Source organism: Macrotis lagotis, chromosome 1, assembly GCF_037893015.1.
Source record: "Macrotis lagotis isolate mMagLag1 chromosome 1, bilby.v1.9.chrom.fasta, whole genome shotgun sequence".
In the NCBI taxonomy this organism is placed as follows: Eukaryota; Metazoa; Chordata; class Mammalia; order Peramelemorphia; family Peramelidae; genus Macrotis; species Macrotis lagotis.
The window spans coordinates 132,360,833-132,376,793 of NC_133658.1; the positions used below are offsets into that span (position 1 = coordinate 132,360,833).

Here is a 15,961-nt window from a genome sequence, read left to right on the forward strand (position 1 = left end):
GGCCCTCACTTGTTTTCAGCTCCAAACTGAAGACACTGCTAATCAGTCCTATTGAATATGCCCAAGGGGGAGACATTTGAAAACTTCCAGTGATTGACTGCACATGACCCAACCTGGTAATTATTCTCCTCACTGTTCTGAGCTTTAAGTAGCATCTTCAAAAGTGCAACAAATTGAATATGGAAATTTCAAAGGCTGCTTTGACAGTTTTTCAGACTGGGAAATTTGAGCCACCATGCTATTGACGTGGAAAGAATGACCCGGTGATGAGCCTGGTTGGATTGAATAAAATTGCCCAACTGTGAGCCAATATGAACATAAATAGCCAAAGTTTTCCCAAATTCTTTCTCTGAGAAGGCTTTTACATCCTGGTTGAGTTTCATGCCTTTTTCCTGTTAATGGAATCATGTGGGCTTTATCATCTAGTGGTCTATTGAGAAATGAAGCAGCCTCTTGGATGCTGGTCAAAGCTCCAATTGACCAATAGCATTTTATATATCATTATGAGATACTTGTTTAACATACCAAAGGATCAAAGAAAGCTAAACATAACCCCTGCAGGTAGATTTCATCCAGAGTTTTCTCTTAAGTCCCCACTCTTGTGGATGAAAAGGTGGGAATTTTAATGGAAATTTGTGGCTTCAAGGAGTCTTGGAATCTTATACAGGAGGTTCCTGCTCTAGGAATAGTGAAAAAGAGAACTATTACAGGACAATGAGTTCTAGAGGCTCCAGGTATATCCTATTCTTTATGACCCCATTCTGGAGTTTTCTTTACAGAAATACCCAAGTGATTTGCCATGTCTTTCTCCAGTTCATTATAAATGAGAAACTGAGGCAAATTGAGCTAAGTGACTTACCCAGGGTCACACAGCTAATATGTATCCAAAGGTGGATTTGGACTTGTGAAGATGAAGTGTCTAACATATTTGTTAACCTGCATTATCCCAAGAAAATGATCTAAACCTCTGGCTAAAGACCTCCAGGAATAAAATTTCTTATACCAACTGAGGGTACCCATTAATCTTTTGGATAACTTAAAGGGTTTTTAAACTTTTTTTCATTTAGAAAAATTTACCTCTTTGTAGTTTCTTCCTGATTAATTTTATTTCTAATCTCTGGGGTCATTTAGAAAAAGTCTAATCCCTTTTTTTCACAAAATAAGCTTAGCAGTATATGAAGATAGCTAGCATACCCCACTTAAGTTGAATTCTTTCAAGTGTTCTTTTTATATTTTTATTTTGAGTCCTCTCCCTATCTTGGAATTCTTCCTATGGACATATGAAAACTTGTCAATGTCCTGTCTAAAATTTATACTACAACAACTACTACTAATTACTATTACTAGTATTTCTAGAGAGCTTTAAAATCTGCAAATCCTAATATATGTGTATATATATATATATATATATATGTATGTGTATATAAATGTGTAGACATATGAGTATATGTACTCATGTGAATATATATTTATATTCAACAATCCTGTAATGTAGATTATTATTATTATTATCATCATCATCATCATCATTATCTTACAGAGGAGGAAAGTGAGACTTAACAAAGGCCAGTCAGTTGTCCAGAGTTTCACTATTAACAAGTGTCAGAGGTAGAATTTTACCTCAGATTTCCCTGTCTCTAAGTTCAGCTCTCCATATACTTTACCATCTAGCTGCCATATTGGATATAATTGGATATAATACTCCAAAAGTGCTGAACAAATGTAGCACACTATAAGCAAGGTGGTAGTTATACCAGGCAAAAGGTATGTAAAACCTACCCTTTGACTTCCTGTTAATTGACTGACAAAATAGTCTTATGTATCTAATGGACTTTTTCCCCTCTTCATTTTTAGAACCTTTTTGATTTCCTACTGTGCTACCAATCAAGGTATTTCCTCATCAGTATTCTCTATATGCAAATGGAATTTTCTGGTTAAAGTAGAACCCAAACAAAACTGACTCTAGTTGTTCTCAATATTTTGGCCAAGTTGCAAATATTTCTGGACATTTCTGACTATAGTATATTTCCCCATTGTATTATAACTTGCAGCTATAGCAGCCTCTAAAGATCTTTCTCCATTTTTGATCTACAGAGTCATTTGAACTTTACTCATCAAAATTTCATTCTTAAAAGCATTCCATTCATCATGAGCCATATTCATTTTTAAATGTCAGGTCATGGGATCATCCCAATCTTTTCTCTGAATTTTCAAAAACCTTCTTCCCTAAAACCAAGAGTACATATCTGAGAATGCCTAGAATTTATCAACTTATCTACCACAAAATAATTTTCTTCTAATGTTCCTGTCATTTTTGCTTCTCTGACCAGTAAAACAAACTTTATTGGGTTTTTTTAGCATAAGGTTCAGAAGCTTATTGCCCTTGTTTTCTTTACTACATGAAGTTTGAAATTATTAGTGACGAGTTCATTTATCAGATCTTGGCTTTTCTCAAAGAGAGATCTTCAGAAGGCATATACTATAAGACAGGAAGAAACTGTAGTAAAAAAAATCCATTGCATTAACAATTGGAATAACCTAAGTTCAAGTTTCTGCTCTGTCACTGACTACTTGTATAGCCTTGTATAAAAATACTTCTTCATATTGATTCCCTCCTGTATAAGATGATAATAGCAATGGTTTACAGAATTTTTTTGAAGATAAAAATGAAATTATATATTTTATAAACTCCAAAACAGTTTGTAAACTCTAAATCAGTTATTTTTATGGTGGTGCCTGTAACAATGATGTGACCTGTTAATGATCTCTGGAGAGTTAGTGACCCTGCTTATAACTCTATTCTGCCATTTTGGGGATGATATCAGAAACTCATCACTCATTTTCTCCATTTGACAAGAAAATCTACAAAATACTTCCACAGATATTCCATCAGTTTCACCTTACTTTTTTCTAAAAGTAGACTATTTTAATAATAAATCTTTATGATTTTAATGTCTCCCTGATCACAAAATGTCATTTTAGTTGGATAAAAATTCCCTTACCATATCCATTCCTGTAGGTAACCAGTAACCCTACCTTTTATCCTAAATTGCATTTGCATCCTAAATAGGCATTTGTAGCTATAACTACTGCACTTCCATTGTGGTTTTATTACATCATAATTTCCTCAGTCCATGAAAGTCAACATAGCTCTAGAATAAGATTCATCTTCTGTCCAAAAATAATCTTCTTCTTTACAAAAAAATCATCAAACACCGGACTTTCTCTTGTCCCTTGGTGAACCTTGACCACTCACCCCCAATCCAATTATATTATCCAGTTCATTCAATGGCATAAATCATTTGTCAGAGAATATGGTTCTACTCATGCCCTGATATCTATCAAGATGAAACAAGTGTAAGGGATAATCTTAAGGCATTTTTGCAAAGGATGACAAAGTGATGATTTGAAAATTATTAAATTTCTCAGGACAAACAAGATTTTTTAAAAGTATCATGTTTTGAAGAAAATTGTCTTAAGCAGGTATTTACATAATGCAACCATAGATATGCTCATGGAAAGTTGTGTATAATTTATTTTTTTGTCAAAGGAAGCATATGTTAGTTGATAATTTAAAGAAATCGAATCCTTCGGCAAAGTAAAGAATACTTCAATGAAGTAATTCCACACATATCTATTCTTTTTTGTGTTTTGTGTATAAAGTCTTCTTTTGATATAATTTGCTGTCATAGACCTAAAGTACTTTAGAAAAGATATGATTTGTTTCATGGTTCCTAAAATCGTAAGTTAGAAACAAAAATAACTGGCATTTATGTGTAATCTCACTCTCTCAATGTTCAGTGATATGGGATTGAATCCTCATTGCTGGAAATGATGACCTGCTCTGGATCAGGGACACAATGAACTGATAAGAGTGTGAGTTCTTCTTCAGTCTTTTTCAGGACTCTTCCAAGTTCACAATGCTTCAGGTTTTGTGGCTTGCTGCTTTGAAAGGGAAAATGGAAGAGGTTTTGAATCTCAAAGAGATCATGAAAATGCCCCCTTCAGGCTACTGAAGGCAAAGAGTCCAGGAATACATGAGGGGAGCTAGCAATATGCACTATGTTCCTAACCCTGTCTTGCTATACTAGAGACTTTGGGGAGTGTCCCCTTAGGACTCTCTTTTGGCTGAACTGAGTAGCTTCATTCCTAATGTAGGAGTTCCTGCACTCTGAAGTGTCTCCATATATTCTCATATATACTTTCTCTTATTTCTGTTTTGCTATTGTTTTGGATAAATAGGTTTTTTTGGTTATTAATTATGTGTGTTCATTATGGACTTGGTATTTAGTAGGATAGGTATCAAGCTTTGGATGTAAAATTTGGGGTTTTCCATTCCTCCCCAAAATGACAGAAAATAGATTAAACTTGATCATATTCCCTAAAACTAATATTATTTAAGGAAGAAGAGAGATATAATTCTAGTACAGTACTTTCTCTCTCTCTGAGGAGAACAGAGTGGTGGCCTTTGGCTCCAACTTTCTGCTTCCTCTCCTGGAAGAAATTAAAGTTTCCTTAGAGAAGAATGGGAGAAAGAAGAGGCTAAAGATATCTGTTCTGCTCCTGGTTACATGCAAAAGGGGACTCAGCAAAAGAGTGAATTAGGAGAAATTATTACAGAATAGCAAGAAATCTCAGATTGGCTAATGGCAGAAAAGGAAAATGACAAATGTTGGAAGGGATGTGGGAAAATTGCGGCACTAATATACTGTTAGTGGAGTTGTAAACTGATCCAATCATTCTGAAGGACAATGGGGAATTATCCTCAAAAGACTATAAAACTATGCATACCCAATGACCCAGGAATACCACTATTAAAACTGTATCTCAAAGAAATCTTTAAAAATAAACAAAAGGGGGCAGCTAGGTGGATAAAGCACCGGCCTTGGAGTCAGGAGTACCTGGGTTCAGATCCAGTCTCAAACACTTAATAATTACCTAGCTGTGTGGCCTTGGGCAACCCACTTAACCCCATTTGCCTTGCAAAAAACCTAAAAAAATAAAATAAAAATAAAATAAACAAAAGGATGTATTGTACAAAAATATTTATAGCAAATCTTTTTGTGGTATTGAAAGTACTGAAAATTGATGGTAATGTCCATCAATTGGGAAATGGCTGAAAAAATAGTAGTATGTGATTTTGATGGAATACTATTGCTGCATTATAAGAAATGACAAAGGGAGTGGTTTCAGAATAATATGGCAAGAAAAAAAACTCATCTTTCAATCCTTTGATTCTATGAACCATAAGTAAAAGAACTCAATTTCAATAGAGAGAACCATTCTTAACTACTGACTTGTATAGACTAGTCAAAATTAAGATATGGAATCCCACAAATCTGCCAAATCCTAGTTTTCAAGTTTTATCTCTTTCATGAAGCTTCAGTACTGTGTTCCACAATATTCTTTCTCTTATTGAACTTTCATAATATTTCTTGACTGCAGCATTTGCATGGGAACACAGAAAACACTGCCTTTTCAGAAATATCACTGCTAAGTTTGTATCCCAAAGATATAAAAAAAAATGGGAAAAAACCTACATACAAAAATATTTATAGCAGGTCTTTTGGTTTGGGGAAAGAACTGGAAATTGAGATGTCCATCAATTAGGAAATGGCTGAACAAGTATTGGTTTAGGAATGCAATGGAATACTACTGTGCTATAAGAAATGATGAGCAGATGGAGTTCAGAAAAACCTGGAAATACTTGCATAAACTGATGCTGAGTGAAATGAGTAGAACCAAGAGAACATTGAAAATGTTATCACTAACATTATATGATGATCAACTATGATAGACTTAGCTCTCTCAGCAGTTCGGTGATTGAAGACAAAGGCAAAAGTTTTGTTAGAAAATGACATTTCCTGGGACAGCTAGGTGGCATAGTAGATAAAGCACCGGCCCTGGAGTCAGGAGTACCTGGGTTCAAATCTGGTCTCAGACACTTAGTAATTACCTAGCTGTATGGCCTTGGTCAAGCCACTTAACCCCATCTGCCTTGCAAAAAACCTAAAAAGCATGACATTTCCATTCAGAGAAAGAATTAATGGAGTCTGAATGCACATCAAAGTATATTCTTTTCTAAAATCATTTTTTGTTTTTTCTTTCTCATGATTTTTTCCTTTTTGTCCTGATTCTTCTTTCACAGCATAACTAATGCAGAAATATGTATAACATAATTGTATATGCATGATCTTTATCAAATCCCTTGCTGTCTTAGGGACAGGAGAGGTAAGGGGAAAAGGGAGGAAAAATTTAGAAATTCAAATCTTACAAAAATGAATGTTGAAAACTATCATTACATGTAATTGGGAATAAAAATACTATTAAGTAAAATCAAAAATAAAAATCCAAATACCATAATTCAGGAAATAGTACCAAAAAATAATGATTTGTGACATTTCTTGGGTTTCTACCACAAGAAGATTCCACAGTATATTCCTCAGTACATCACAGTTTGTATGGCATTTGGGTTTTTCTGATTCATTCTCTTAATCCAAGAACAGAGTGATTTCTTCCATTCCTTTGGTCACTAAAAATCAGGCTTTTCTTTTCACGCTTCAAAATTATTCTTGGATTAAAACTATTTTTAGTTCCATTTAAGCCCAAATTTTCTGCCTACTGAGAATTAACCTGATTTCATCTTTTCATTGTAAGGATGGGTAGATGCCTAAACTGGTCCTCTTGTAGTCATTTTTCTTTGTTCTAGAAGATTTTATCACTTCTTTATAAAACTTCCACATCTTGAATATATAATTTCTTTTCTGTGCATACAACTTGAACCAGTGTGTATCCAATTATCCCATGTCTTAATAGTTTATTTAATGAACTTAGATAGATGGGAAAATGCATCTTTCGGTGACCTAACGATGAATCTCTTTGCACCTAAAACTAGATGGATCTTCAGACCAAAGGCACATAATTCATCAGTGAGCTTATTCTCAAAGTCAGTAGGACTGGTTAGAATCTACTTTATTTATAGTCTCTTGAAACCTATTTTAACCTCAAATACCATGATGAGGCATCAGAGGAAGAGATCCTTGGAGAACTTTATAGTTTCTCTAGAAGGTTCAAGTTTCTTTAAAACTCTGACATCACTTCCAGTCTCCATCCCTAGTCTCTATAACCCTTTAGGGAATCATCTCTGTCAGGAGATCAATCTATCAGTTGCTAGGATCTTTCCCTCTATGATTACTTTCCATCTATTCTGCATGTATCTTGTACCTATTTAATTACATGCTGTCTCCAACATTTAGAATGCAAGCTCTTTAAGAGCAGGGATTATTTTCATTCTTTCTTTAGTTTTTTAATGTGTAGAACAGTACTTGACATAAAGTAAGAGCTGTTTTTAATATTTATTTTATTTTATTTTTTCCAATTACATACAGATAGTTTACAACATTTATGTTTTTGTAAACTTTAGAGTTCCACAGTTTTCTGCCATCCTCCCTTTCTTTCCCTCTCCCTTGGCAAGGAATAATCTGATTTAGGTTTTACATATATAATTGTGTTCAATATATTTCCATATTAGTCATAATATAAAAGAAGAATTAGAAGTAAAGGGAAAAACATGAGAAAGAATATAAAAGAAGATTTAAGGAGTGAACATGTATGCTTTGCTCTGCATTCAGATTCCTTGGTTTTTTCTCTAGATGTGGATGACATTGTCTATCAAGTCTTTTAGAATTGTCCTTGATCATAGAACTGCTGAGGGAGCTAAGTCCATCATAGTTGATCATCTCACAATCTTGCTGTTAATGTGTACAATGTCTTCCTGATTCCGATCACTTCATTCAGCATCAGTTTATGCAAGCTTTTCTAAGTTTTCTGAAGTCTATCCATTCATGATTTCCTATAGAACAATAGAATTCCATCACATTCATATACCATCATTTTTTCAATCATTCCCCAATTGCTTAGGATCCCCTTAATTTCCAATTCTTTGTCACTACAAAAAGAGCTGCTATAAATATTTTTTTTACATGTGGTTCTTTTCCACTCCTTATGTTCTCTTTGGGATACAAACATAGTAGTGGTATTGATGGATCAAAAGGTAACCACTGTTCATTGCCTTTTGGGTACAATTCCAAATTGCTCTTCAAAATGTTTGAATCAGTTCACAACTCCACCAACAGTGCATTAGTGTAAGAATTATTGTAGATAATTTTTTTTTGCTTAATTGAACCTTTCCCAGTATTAGTATTAACATGTTTTTGCTTAATTAAACCTTTCCTAGTATTAATATTAGCATGATTATTTACATCTCAAGTTCAACTGATCCAACTCCAAACTAGGAATTCCCAATCTCAATCCATATAAGATTTAGAAGGGAAGCTTTGTGATTTTTAGGCCATACTCAAACACTAAGATCTCAACTCCCTCCCCCCACAAAAAAAATCATATCATGTAGTTGGTCAGTTTTTTATGCCTATAGATAGGGTTGGTCTTAATTTCTTAGTCTAATGGACAACTCCAGGGGCTGAAGAATATTATCCCTAACAAATTAATCAAAGAAGGAGTTAGCTGATACAATGGATAGAGTGCTAAGTTTGGTGTCATGAAGACTTGAGTTTATATCCAACTTCATATACTTTCTAACCGATAAGTGACCTCAGGCAAGTCACTTAACTTCCGTTTATATCAATTTCCCCAACTGTAATAGAGATACTAATAGTAACTAACTTTTAGGGCTACTGTAAGAATTGAATGAAATAGGAGGCAGCTAGGTGGCGCACTGAATAGAGCACTGGCCTTGGAGTCAGGAGTACCTGGGTTCAAATCCAACCTCAGACACTTAATAATTACCTAGCCATGTAGCCTTGGGCAAGCCACTTAACCCCGTTGCCTTGAAAAATTAAAAAAAATTGAATGACGTAAATTTGTAAAGTGCTTGATATTTATTAAATTTCTGTTTAATAAGTGCTCATCTCCTTCCAAATATTTCCTATATCTCTCTAAATAATCTGCCTATTTAATATCAATGATTCTCACTTGGACCCAGGATTAGCTTAGCAATAAATTCAATTGAAGGACACCAAAGCATCCTCCTTTCCCCAAATAGAACCACTTATTGATAGTTTGAGAAGGCGGTAGACATAATTCACTTAAACCATTTTTCAGACAGAGAAAACATTATCTCAGGGAGGAGTAGGTGATAAAAAAACATAACGCAGTAGAAAAGTTCAATTTTCACTTTGATATACTGTTCAGTCCTCTGCTTACCAGGTCCTAAATTGAATATTATGGTGAGCTATATTTTCATCATTATCTTAGCTCCATAAAGGAGTAAAGCATAAAATCGAAAATGGAAGAGAGGCAGCAAAATAATTCTGCATATTCTATTTGAAAGCCTTTGACGAAGGAAACTTTTTTTATCTTATTTAAGTTCTTTACAATTTGAGTTGTTCTGCTTTGTATATTGAGTTGACTTGAAATGCGGTCATCTATGAGATAAGACAGACTCAGAAAGTTATTGCCTCTTCTGACTCACAAAGCTTTCTCAGAGCATATTTTTTCAAATTTAATTTTAATTTTTCACTTGAGAAAAATCTTTTTTTCTCTCCCTCCTGCTTCTTTCACTGGAAAAAAGAAAACAAAAGTGAATAGTTAGGCAAAACAAATTTTCCCATCAACAGTGAGAAAAAAAGGTCTGTCTTTTTCTTTAAGGTTTTTGCAAGGCAAATGGGGTTAAGTGGCTTGCCCAAGGCCACACGGCTAGGTAATTATTAAGTGTCCAAGATCAGATTTGAACCCAGGTACTCCTGACTCCAAGGCCTGTGCTTTATCCACTATGCCACCTAGCCACCCCAAAAGTTCTCATTTTATACCCTGAATCCATCCCCTCTCTATAAAAATGTATCATAAATCAATATCCATCCTCTGGAATCAGTGATTGTTCATAGCACTGATCAGAAAACAGCATACTTAATAAACTATATTTTATGATTTATTCACTATTTTTCTATTTACTCAACAAATGCCAAATAATATTTTCTGTGCCCAATATAGGTTAATTTTCTGTTTACAGGGCCAGGAGGAGCTCTTCATTTGGGATTTGTAGGTATGATATTCTTTTTAAAAAAAGACAAGGATTCACTTCCCATGTAGAAAGAGTTTTACACACAATTTATTTACACTAAAATTCAACCTACAAAAGCTGGTCGATTTTTTTTCAAATTGGAATTCTCAAACTGAGAACTAGTATGGTACAGAATAAAGAGCAAGAATGGGTCTAGTGCAAGAAGACCTGCATTCGGTTCCCACATCTTCCATCTGCTACTTTCTTAACCGTGTGACCTAAAACAAACCAACTTTTCTTGGCTTGGATTTCCTTATCTAGATGAAAGAATTGATCTAGCAGGCCATTGAAATATCTTTCAGCTCTAAATAGAACTTGTCAACTCTCTTCTGGCAGTATAAACCTAGATTATGAATTAATCAATCATTAGTAGCGACTTATTTTGACATAAAATAGGTTGAGTTCATTTCATTCTTTATGGTGGAGCTAGGGGAGGGAAGGAAAAATGTTACATAACTTTTTTTATATATTTAAAAGGCATAGCAAGTTTTAAATAATAGATTTGCAGTTTCTTGTGAAATCATCTTTTTTATTATAATGTGCTATGGAAAAGTTTATTTATTCTGCATATTTAAAATAAAATATATAAAATAGGTTGGGCAATGGGATTATCCTCATTTTACAAATGAGGGTTAAAAAGGTTAGAAAGTGATATTGAGTTTTTAAAACATCAAAATGTCTGCAACTTAATGTGATATTGTGGATACTGCCTCTACTCATTTAAATGGTCAACCTTTCTAATATTTCAAAATCACTATGGATAAAAACAATTAGTTACCTCATGACCAATCTTCTGCTGCTGAGTGTTTCCTTTCTTAGTCAAGTTGGTCAGTACTTTGATGGCTGACTTAAAATCCTCCCAACTTGTTAAAATCTACCAGACCCAGAGCTTTGTGTGCATAGCCTTCAAGAACAAAGGATCACATTGAGTGAGATGAGCAGAACCAGAAAAACACTGTGCACCCTAACAGCACCATGGGGGCGATGATCAACCTTGATGGACTTGCTCATTCCATCAGCACAACAATCAGGGAGAATTTGAGACTGTCTGTGATGTAGAATACCATCTGTATCCAGAGAAAGAACTGTGGAGTTTGAACAAAGACCAACGACTATTACCCTTAATTTAGGGGAAAAAAACTGCTATCTTATTTATTGTCTGATCTTGCTATTTCTTATACTGTATGTTTCTTCCATAAGGATATGATTTCTCTCTCATCACATTCAATTTGGATCAATGTATACCGTGGAAACAATGTAAAGACTGAGAAATTGCCTTCTGTGGGGGGAGGGAAGTAAGATCGGGGGAAAATTGTAAAAACTCAAAATTAATTATTTTGTAAAAGACAGAACACAGGATCACCTTCAACTTACAATTAGAATTGGAGGAAGAGTTTTATTGAATTTGACCCCTGGAAAACCATAGAGTACCTAAATCTACTTCCAGAAACAATCTTTCAAATATTTGAAGCCTGACCTATGTCCTTCATAAATCTTGCCTTCAGAGGTTATGCCTCTTAATTTCCTTCAAATATAATCTATTTAAGGCAAATGACATTATATTAACTTATATGACAGAAAAGAAAACTGAAGATGGTTATTCCTTTGAATAAGGTCACACAGTAAGTCAATGGCAAAGTCAAGACTAGAATCTGGGCCTTATGATTCCTTGTTTATGGCTACTTCCGTGACACAATGTTGCTGCTCAGTTATAGAACCAATGCAAGGTTTCAAGTGTAAGGTTGTGCAAAGTGGAGATGTGGGTTCTCTTAGTACAGCTTTAATACAACATACTTTCACTTTGGTTAAATCAATCTGCTATCTTTATATGGTATTTTTCCACCAGGGCAGATTTAAACCCCCCGTTTGTCTTCTCATGCTTTGTGATACTAATCCTTATGTTTCTGTAGATTGGCTTTTGTGGTTCTATTCAATATATATTTATATTTCATGGATCTCACTGTGGTTCTAGTCAATATATATGGATCTCACTGTATCACTTAGACTTTTCAACTGTTATCCTTCATTGATATACATATACATATACATATACATATACATATACATATACATATACACATACACATACACATACACATACACATATATATATATGTGTGTATACATATTTATATATATGTATATATAAAACTGAGCCTGGAGTCAGAAAGAATTGAATTCAAATCCCACCTGATACTGTTATTACATATAGTAAGTCAATTTCTTTGTCTCAGTTTCTTCAAATGTAAAATGACAAAAATAAGAGTGCCTACTTTTTAGGGTTGTACAAGGATCAAATGAGATAATACTTATAAAATGCTCAGAGCAAAGTCATCACTCCTCTATTTATGTTGTCTCCCTATATTAGAATGCAAGGATAAAAACTGTCTCATCTTTGTATTTCTGTTCCCAATACTTAGTAGAGTGTCTGATATATAATAAATTATTAAGAAATGTTTTTCATTTATTCATTCAATGCAAGTGTAAATAATGAAAACTAAATTAAACTAAATTCTAAATGCTCTAATAATAATGACCAAACCTAGCTTGCCAGAAGATGATGATGGACTTTAGATATGGAACACTGAAGATACTATGAGACCATTGATGTGTTATTTATTTTTTCTTTCTTTTTTCTTTTTTTGTTATATGGAATAGCTATCTGGGAAGAAGAGAGTTATATTTGGAAATAGAATTTACCTAACAACAAAACTTAATAAACTTTTAAAATTCAAAAATAATAAATTATAAACTCAACAAAGTGATGTCTTCTATGTCAACTTGTTCATATAATTCATCCTTATAAAATATATTGCAAATTTATTTAGGCCCACAAGGTAGCTTTACATTACCCTTTAGATTACTGATAATTTCCTTCCTTACAAAAGATATTTATATAGCATTTTACAAATCTCAAAGTATTATATAAATTTTAGTTGTTATTGTTATTATTATTGTTATATGTTCAATACTATATTAAGTGATAGAGACACAAAGAAAATCAAGGTCACTGTCCCTTTCCTCGAAGATGTCACAGGAGCAGTCTTCCACAGAAGATAGGGCTTTAACCTGAAGTTTGATTGAAGCCAAGAAAGCCAGTAGGTAAATGTGAGCAGGGAACAGCACTTTAGGCATAGGCAAAAACCCATATATACACAAGGAGTTAGATAATAGAATATTGTGCAGGAGGGGCAGGAAAATGTGAGTAAGTTGTAGCAGATGACCAATGAAAAGCTTCAAATCAGAAATAGAATAAAAACTTCATCAAAGAGGTATTATTTATTTCCTCCACTAAAAGGAAGTAGACATGTCATAAAGCAAAGGTTAAAAACCATAGAATTAGATCTAGAAGGAACCCTAGGGTCCATGCAGTTCAACTCTGTTTTATAGATGAGGAAGTTGAGGTTCAGTGAGGGTCAGCATCTTGTCATAGGTAATATTAGGTAATAATTAGCAGAGCCACATTTTTAAATTTAGATCCTGTGACGCAGAGTTCAATGCTCTTTCAAATGAACCACTTAGCCTGCCTATTAACCAATAGAAAGTCTGTATCTTGAATTTATACACATGTTCTATTACGAGATCCTAGGGGAAATTCCCCAGTATGTTGGGTTGACCTCCATAGAGGACCTAGAGGAAGATGTGAACAAAAATTGAACAAGATTGTAAATATAACATATATAGTATCATTAGAGCAAGAATCCAAATCCATGACCTCACAGATCATGAAAATATCTATGAATAAGATCATTTGGAGAATTTCTAAAGGGAATCCTGGTTTTCTTTAAATTTAATCCACAGCATCTAAGTGGTGACTGATGTTTCCTGCCTTAATATTTTGGTGGATGTCTATGATCAGCAGATGACTTAACAAATTTATTTATCTCCATCTGTAACATCTTTCAGAGTCTTAGTTTTTTTTGGTTTTGTTTTCTTTTTTCTTAAGGTTTTTGCAAGGCAGTGGGGTTAAGTGGGTTGTCCAAGGTCACACAGCTAGGTAATTATTAAGTGTCTGAGGCCAGATTTGAACTCAGGTACTCCTGATTCCAGGGCCAGTGCTCTATCCGCTGAGCCACCTAGCTGCCCCAAGAGACTTAGTTTTAAAGTAAACCTTGGAGATACTTTGTGGAGAGACTACAACGTGATGTTTGTTCTACAAAATCCAATACTGTCTTTAAAATACAAAAATAGACAAGGTATACTTCTGTATTCTCTCCACTTCTCAGTCAACTGCATCAGGACAGAAAGTTCCTTTTTACATAATTCATCAATTCTTCAAGGAGTCAAGATTTCCTTAGAGGAATTCATGAAGCAAAGTACAGTATCCACGGATGAAAAGTTCCCTTTGAAGACCTGAAAAATCTCAGAAAAACTGAAATTACAATGAACCCATCCAAGATATAGAAGAACAAAAGCCATTCCTTAACACATAAGTGATCCAGGGATATTAACAAACAGCTCTCAGAAGAAAAATTGCAAAATGTTAATAACCATATGAAAGAATTCTCTAAATTGCTAATAATAAGAAAAATTAAAATAAAAACAAACTTGAAATTTCACCAATCAGCCAGCAAACTGGCAAATGTGAGAATAACAAATGTTGGAGGGGTTGTTTTGTTCAATCTTTCAATTATTTCCAATTCTTCATGATCCCTTGGACCACAGCATAACAATATTGTTCATGGGGTTTTCTGGAGTGATTTGCCATTTCCTTCTCCAGCTCATTTTTAGATGAAGAAACTAAGGAAACAGGGTTAAGTGACTTGTCCAGGGTCACACAGTTATTAAGTATCTGAGACCAAATTTGAATTCAAATTTTCCTGACTATAGGCCCAGAACTCTTTACTGAGCAAACTAGTTACTTCTTAAATGAAGATACTCTCCCAATATATAGCCTTTCTGTGAGTGGCTTCAGTTAAGGGAGGATTAATATTATATAATAATGATGATGATGATGATGATAGCAATATTAATAATAAAACTTGCAATGATATAGTTTTTATAAATATCATCTTATTTATCTCTACGATAGCTCTTTAAGGTAGCTGCTATTATTAATTTCCATTTTAAAGATGAGGGAACAGAGGCAAGCAGGTTAAGTGACTTGTCCAGGCTCACACAATTAATAAATGTCAGAAACTAGATTTGAAATTAGTTCTTCCTGTCACTGGACCCAGTGGTCTCTCCTGTAGCCCACAGCATCAAACACTTATCTCCAGAACTAAAGTGTTTGTCTGATTCTGAGGATACCCACATTCTCCTGACACCTCTTTACTGGCCAGGCATACTTTTGCAGGTGCCCCACCTCACCTCAGTTTTTGCTATTTTGCAAGACACAAACACAGAGGTCGTCTGACCCTGGGACCAGAGCCTATAAGTTTTAAGCCCTGTCTTGTCTACCATTAAAGAGATAAAAATAAATAAGGATATCTGTGAGATTGCCATCCATCTAACACTGTTGCTCATCCTCTTCTCCTTCATCCTCTCTTCTCTCTGCTTTCGTAACACTATTCTATCCTGGTTTTCTTCTTGTATGAGCACTCACTCTTTTTCACTCTCCAGATCATCCAGGTCATGTCCACTAACCATCAATGCCCCCACCCCACCCCTGAGTTTTGTCCTGTACCCTTTTCTCTTCTCCCTCTATATTATTTCTTTTGGTAATCTCATCAGTCCTATAGATTCAATTATCAACTTTCTGTGGATCATTCTCAAATTCATTTATCCAGATCTAATCTCCCTCCTAAGAGCCAGATGTCCATCTCCAACTGCCTATTGAATATCTAGAACTCATATCCTATAGACATCTTAAACTCAACATTTCCAAAATGAACTCATTATCTCCCCCCCAAAACCTTCCCTTCTTCTTGATTTCCCCATTAC

The 15,961-nt window shown here is 34.4% G+C and overlaps 1 long non-coding RNA gene across 1 annotated transcript in view; it reads left to right on the top strand.

The window, feature by feature from the left end:
• The first annotated feature begins 1,644 nt into the window (after nt 1-1,644).
• LOC141514230 (uncharacterized) overlaps nt 1,645-15,961 on the top strand; it is an 86,497-nt gene continuing 72,180 nt past the window's right edge. Inside the window, exon 1 of the long non-coding RNA XR_012475974.1 lies at nt 1,645-1,764. This is a non-coding gene — a long non-coding RNA (uncharacterized LOC141514230). The remainder of the gene's footprint in view (nt 1,765-15,961) is intronic.